Raw genomic sequence first — 7,120 nt, 5'->3', positions numbered from 1 at the left:
TTGGATCTGTAGATTGTATCATGTTTATCCTGCACTTTATGGCTAATGTCCAATTAAAAGTGTTTGCACACAATACATTTATTTTGGTGTCTGCACTAACTGACTCAAGTTGATAATCTCAACCATCTATTTGCCTGTAAAATTCAGAATGTCTTTATTTGTAATATTAGAATATTACACCATTGTATATATGTACTGTATTTTCTTTATCCATTTTCAGTTGAGAAACATCTAGGTTGTGTCTAGCTGCTGGCTATGAATATAGATTGAGCAAGTGTCCCTGTTGTATTGGGAGTATTTTGGGTTATGCCAAGGAATTGTGTAGCTTGGTCTTGAGTTAAATATATTCTCAGTTTTCCTAGGAACTTCCAAATTGATTTCTAAAGTGGTCATACAAGTTTGTACTCTCACCATCAATGGAAATGTATTCCCTTTGCTCCATATCCTCACCAGCATGTTCTGTCTGTCCCTTGAGTTCTTTTACCTTACCTGTTTTGAAGTGTGTATGATAGAGTCTCAGATTCACATTGATTTGCATTTCTGTTGTATATAAAAATGTTCAACATTTCTTTAAGTGCTATTTGTTTATTAGGTATTCCTCTGTTTAGAATTTTCTGTTTAGCTTTGTATCTCATTTTTAAATTGGATTATTTGATTTGTCAATTTTCAATTCCTTGAGTTCTTTATTTATTTATTTTGCATATTTGTCCTCTGTCAGAGGGACTGTTGGTGAAGATCTTTTCCCATTCTGATTTTAGTTCCATGATTCCAATTTATTAATGACCTCTGTGCCTAAGTCATTGACATTCAGTACAAAATGTTGTCTATTGTAAAACTGTGTGCAAAGCTGTTCCCCACTTTCTCTTATATTAGATCTAGTTATATGGTAACATTTTTGATCCAATTGCACTTAATTTTTTTGCAGGATGTTAGATATGAGTTCTTCAATATTCTTACCAATATTCATTCTGTCAGACCAGCACTATTTGTTGAAGATGCTTTCTATTTTTATTTTTACAGTGTATGGTTTTTGAAAGTCAAGTGTCCATATATGTGTCAGCTTAATTCTGTGTCTTTGATTCAGTTTCATTGATCAGCTTACCCAAATTTATGCCAATACCATGTGGTTTGAAATACTGTTGTTCTATAGTATAGCTTACAATCAGAGATGGTGATACCTCTAGAAGTTCATTTATTATATAGCTATTGTTGTTATTATTAGTCTTATTATTAGAAGTTATTTATTTATATTATTAGCTATCCTCAGTTTTTTGTTTTCCATATGAAATTTAGAATTGTTTTTCAAGTTCGAGAATTGTCCAGGAATTTTGATGGGAATTGCACTGAATCAGTAGATTGCTTTTGGTAAGATGGCCATACTATGCTAATCCTACGAATCCATGAACTTGGGAGATGTTTCCACCTTGTAATAGTTTCTTCAATTTCTGTCTTCATAGGCTTGAACCTCTTGTTATACAAATCTTTCACTTGTTTTGTTCAAGTTACATCAAGGTATTTCATATTATTTGTGATGGCTATAATGCGTGTTATTTCTCTCATTTATTTTCTGACTTTACAAACGCAAGTCTGTGTTCAAGTATCAGTTTTCTTGTCCTCTATGTGAAGTATCACAAAATAATGTACTTCATCCAGATTGGATATCCTCTAAGAAAATGTCTAATTGCATCTTGCCAATAGTTTTTATGATATTAAGGGATATGTTGTTTTTGCTTGGGCACACAAAATCTCTACTCTAGCAGAAGTTTACATGGTTGATATCATATTAATATAAACCAATACATATAGTTATTTAATCAGACATTTGTAAGTAGGACACTAATCTTACTAATACTGAAAACAATGGTAATATGTTAAATATTTGACTTTTTCAATCAAAAGTTTATGGTTTGCTTGATGGGAGCTCAGTTTTTCAAGCACCTGAGGTTATGGGTTTATATCATTGTCATATTTCTTTAAGAAAACTGGGTGACAGAAGGTTACTTCCAAAAATGTCAGGGACTTGCAGGGATTTCCAGTGAGTGTCAGTCACAACAGCATCCTGATACATGGAAAAGGCAAATAATAATCTGAAATAAAATAATAGAATTATGCAATATAGAGAAAAGATAGGAAAGTATTGTACCAAGGAAGTGTTTATGAATTCCAAAAGAACAGACAGGAACCAATTTGATGCAATTGCATAAGTGACTTTATTCACAAACTTGAGCTTGGGCTCAGCCCACTGTCAACCTGTGGATAATTTTGGTTGAGAACAGCTCCAAACACTCCTTGGGATAAATTTTATAGAAAGCAGCAGCAAGTGAGGGGTCAGTGTTTTTAGCCTGGCAACCATCAAATTGGAGTGGTACTGTGGTCTTAAGCATAATTAGCTGGTGCTGGGAGCCAAACCATAACAATTTTATAACAATTTTAACTATTTTTGAATTGGCATCTCTGATGTGAGACTAGTGGACTAAGTCCTGTATTTTCCAGTCTCCTATGTGTGAAGTTCAATAGATCTTTTTCAAATATGTGTAGACCCATTTTTCTCTGGTACAAGGAGTTTGCAGTTTGCTGTCTTCCACCATCCTTTATAACACTGAACATAGGCAGGTTTCTGGTCTACAACATATCTTTTGATACTTAGGATATTCAGGGAGTGTAGGATCCCCTAGATCCAACAAATTCTGAGGCAAGTGAGGTGAAATTTGGAGGTCAGCATTTTGGAGTTCTTTATCTGCACTATTGTTACCTTCTGAAACTGGGTCCTTCCCTCTCTGGTGTCGTGGATGATAGCCAGATTTTTTGTAGGCCCCCACGGAGCCCTTAGTAGAGAGAGGATTTCCTCTTTATTTTTGATAGTCTTTCCTTCTGCTGTCACAACCTCCCTCCCTGTAAATAGACCCATGGGCATGAGTAGTAGTAAAAGAATTTTGTCTTTTCTCTGCTCTAACACATTTGGTAGAGCTACCAGTTCAGGTTTCTGAGCTGACATTCCTGCCAGAAGTGGCTTTACAATATGATCTCATTTTTTAAGTCCACCACTGCCCCTTTTGCCATCTTGAATGAGGCTGTTGTCATTGATGAACCACATTATTGTTATATCCATTAAGGATCCTGAAAATTTGGTCAGGTCCCATGGATATGTGACAAAATGTCTAAGCACTCATGCAGAGACCCCATTGAGGTCTGTGTCAAATAGTAGGGTACTTGGGCTTAGGGCAGCTGGGGGATGAAAAGTTATACTAGAGGCATTTAAGAGGAGAGACTGTTAATAAATCATACTGGCATCATCCTTAACCAGAAGGCCATTACTACAATGATGGGTAAACAGAGGGGCCAGACTCTTTGACACATTGGCCATTGGCTGATGCCAGGGCCCAGAGTCTGGGTATGTGTCCCCTGGGTCTAATGAGGTCACCTGTGGTTGGCACAATAGGGCCTTCTTAGCAGAGGCTCAGTAGTCCAAAATTTTAGAATGTCCAAGAGGTTCTGGTTCTCTTTCAGACATTTTTGTTTTGTTTCTGCTGCCACTGAGAAGTCATTCATAAATTTTGAAGAGACTTTATATTTAGGTTTTTATCAAGACAGAATGTTGGACTTTATTAATTATCAAGTAAGTTGGTAGTTTCCCCTCTATTTTTAGGGTTACCCTGGGCTTGTATAGGGGATCTGAACACCATTTACCCTATTCATCTTCTAAAGCCAGGGTATGGATAGGCTTCCTTTGGGGCATCCTCTGTCACAGTGGATTGGTTCTTTCTTATGTGGAGGCATTTTTTATCCTTAGGTCTCCACTTAGCTGTTTCTTTGGATGCCATGTCATTTTGTGGTCTCTAGTAGTCTGGTTTGGCCATGGTTGCTAGGTCTTGAGTTTGTTGCCTCTCTCTTTTCATCTATTTCTTTTTTGTCACTATTAATACCACTATGTCCCTCATACTCTTTTTCCTAACCTTTCTCCTTGCCTAATGTCATGGCCTTTGCCTAGGTTTTGGGCTGTCTTTCAGCTGCCTTGAGGCTTGACAGGAAACCAAGAGACTCCTCTTACCTTCAATGGAGTTAACGTCCCAGTCTTGGTGAGTCAGGGGAAAGCAAGCATCAATAGCTACTTGGTTATTGGAGTCCCCCAACCCCACCCCGTGTAGGGCCAGTAACCAGCTTTCTGGCCTCTGCCTGGATTTTCTCCATCTCTTTGTGGTGAAGGGAACCTGCAAAAGTTGTTGTAAATAAAGGAAAGTCACTAATGGAAAAGAGCCAATAGTGATAAAGTTGGTTCTCTTGGTTGTCGACTGGCCCAGCTTCATGAAAGGGCAGGACAACAGACTCTGGCCCAGGAGGCAGCCCCCTTCAGCTTTGTGTCCCTGCAGCAGGTCCATTTCCCATTCCTGTAATGGAGCTGCCTCTTGCAGAGCTTCCTCTGGCAGCTGCTGTTTCTCTTGAGGGGTTAAATAAGGTGGGGGTGTAAAGATAACACTGCTCCTCCTTAGAGAACCTGGAAGAGGGGTGGTACAGAAGTAGATGGATGATCTGTTATCTATTCCTTTGTATCCTTGGGCTTTTTGGTAGCCAAGGCAAGAATTTCTGCCTCTTGTGTGAGGAGAAAAGATTTAATCCAAGAGGGTGGGTCCTCTAGGATGTCTTGCCATATCACTACATAAGGTATTTGGTCCAGTTGCTCTACATCTCTTAACTTTGGCTGGTCACAGTTTGTTGTAGTAAACCCAATCTATTGCATAAAAAAATTCCTTAATCAAGAATGAAGACTACACTTAGCTGTAGGTGTAACAACAAATATATATAATGTGGTTAAGGAATTTTAAAAATGGAGGTAGAAAGTTCTCTTCAAAGATCCATCATTTCATTAGCTCTAGATAAACTGAATAGGATTCCATTGCTGAGTATCATTTCTTCTTGTAGAGCAGTTACTAAGTTCATTAGAAAAAAATTGGTACCACCAAAGTATGAGAGCCACTATATACCTATAACACCTATGCACCATATATGTTTTTTTGTTTTTGTTTTTGTTTTTTAGGTTTTTCTTTTTCTTTTTCCTTTTCTTTTTTATTTTAAACTCCAGGTTTTATTCCCCTCCCAGTCTACCCTCCAACAGTTCCACATGCTCCTAGCCTCCTCCTGTCTCCATGAGGATGTCCCTACCCCCAAACCCCACACCACTAAACCTTTAAACTCCCTGGGGCCTCCAGTCTCTTGACGGTTAGGTGCATCTTCTCTGACTGAACCCAGACCTGGCAGTCCTCTGCTATATGTGTTGGAGGCCTCATATAAGCTTGTGTATGCTTCCTGGTTGGTGGTCCAGCATCTAAGAGATCTCTGGGGTCCAGGTTAATTGAGACTCCTCCTACAGAGTCGCCCTCCTCCTCAGCTTCTTTCAGCTTTCCCCTAAATTAACCACATAGTTCAATAGCTTCTGTATATTGATTGGGTGCAAATATCTGCATCTGACTCTTCATTTGATTGTTGGGTCTTTTGGAGGGCAGTCATGATAGATTCCTTTTTGTGAGCACTCCATAACCTCTGTAATAATGTCATGTATTAAGGCCTCCACATGAGCTGGATCTCACTTTGCTCCTGTCACTGGGCCTTCTTTTCCTCAGGCTCCTCTCCATTCCATTCTGGCAGTTCTTTCAGACAGAAACAATTGGGTCAGAGCTTTGACTATGGGAAGGCAACCCAATCTCTCACTTGATGCCCTTCCATTCTTGTGGAAGTGGGCTTTACAAGTTCCCTCTCCCCAGTGTAGAATATTTCATCTAAGGTCCCTCTCTTTGAATCCTGATAGTCTTTCACCTCCTAGGTCTCTGGTACATTCTGAAGGGTCCTCACAACCTCCTACCTCCAGAGGTTGCATGATTCTTTCTGCTGGTCCTCAAGGATTTCAGCCCTTTCCCTTTTTCTTCCCAGGTTGCCTCCCCTTGTGGTTGCTTTATTCTCCCTCCATTGTGGAACTGAGGCATCCTCACATGGCTTCTTCAACTACATGAGTTTTGTGGGCTATATCTGCAATATTTGTTTTTGTTGTTGTTGTTGTTGTTTTTGTTTGTTTGTTTGGCTAATATCCACTTATTAGTGAGTATATACCATGCATGTCCTTTTGGGTCTGAGTTATGTCACTCAGGATGATATTTTCTTTTCTTTAATTAGATATTTTCTTTATCTACATTTTAAATGATATCTCTTTTCCAGGTTTTCCCTACAGAAAAAACAGGTTTCCTCCCCCAACTCCTTGTTCACCAACTCATGCTCCCACTTCCTGGCCCTGGTATTCCCCTACACTGGGGCATAGAACCTTTACAGAACTAAGGGCCTCTCTTCCCATTGTTGACCAACTAGGCCATCCTCTGTTACATAAGCAGCTAGAGTCATGAGTTTCACCGTTGTACTCGTTGGTTGGTGGTTTAGTCTGTGGGAGCTCTGAGGGTACAAGTTAGTTTGTATTGTTGTTCTTCCTAAAGGGTTGCAAACCCTTCAGCTCCTTGTGTCCTTTCTTTAGCTCCTTCAATGGTGACCCTGTGCTCAGTCCAATGGATGGCTGTGAGCCTCTACTTCTGTATTAGTCAGGTACTGTCAGAGCCTCTCAGGAGACAGCTATATCAGGATCCTGTCATCCGATGGTATTATCTAGTTCCATCCATTTGCCTGAAAAACTCAGCCCAGGGCCAAATGGATTTAGTGTAGAATTCTACCAGATATTCAAAGAAGACCTGATACAAATTTTCCTCAAACTATTCCATAAAATAGGAACTGAGGAAGACTACCTAATTCATTCTATGAAGCCACAATTGCTCTGATACCTAAACAACACAGGGACCCAACCAAAAAAGAGAACTTCAGACCAATCTTACTTATGAATATTGACACAAAAATACTCAATAAAATTCTTTCAAAACAAATCCAATAATATAACAAAACTATTATTCACCATGATCTAGTAGGCTTCATTACAGGGATGCAAGATTGGTTCAATGTATGAAAATCGATCAATGTAATCCACTATATAAACAAACTAAAGAAAAAAATCACATGATCATCTCCTTAGATGCAGAAAAAACCGTTTGACAAAATTCAACATCCCTTCATGTTAAAAGTATTGGACAAATGA

Source organism: Mastomys coucha, unplaced genomic scaffold (genome assembly GCF_008632895.1).
Source record: "Mastomys coucha isolate ucsf_1 unplaced genomic scaffold, UCSF_Mcou_1 pScaffold7, whole genome shotgun sequence".
Classification (NCBI taxonomy): domain Eukaryota; kingdom Metazoa; phylum Chordata; class Mammalia; order Rodentia; family Muridae; genus Mastomys; species Mastomys coucha.
Note: the sequence above shows the minus strand (reverse complement) of the source record.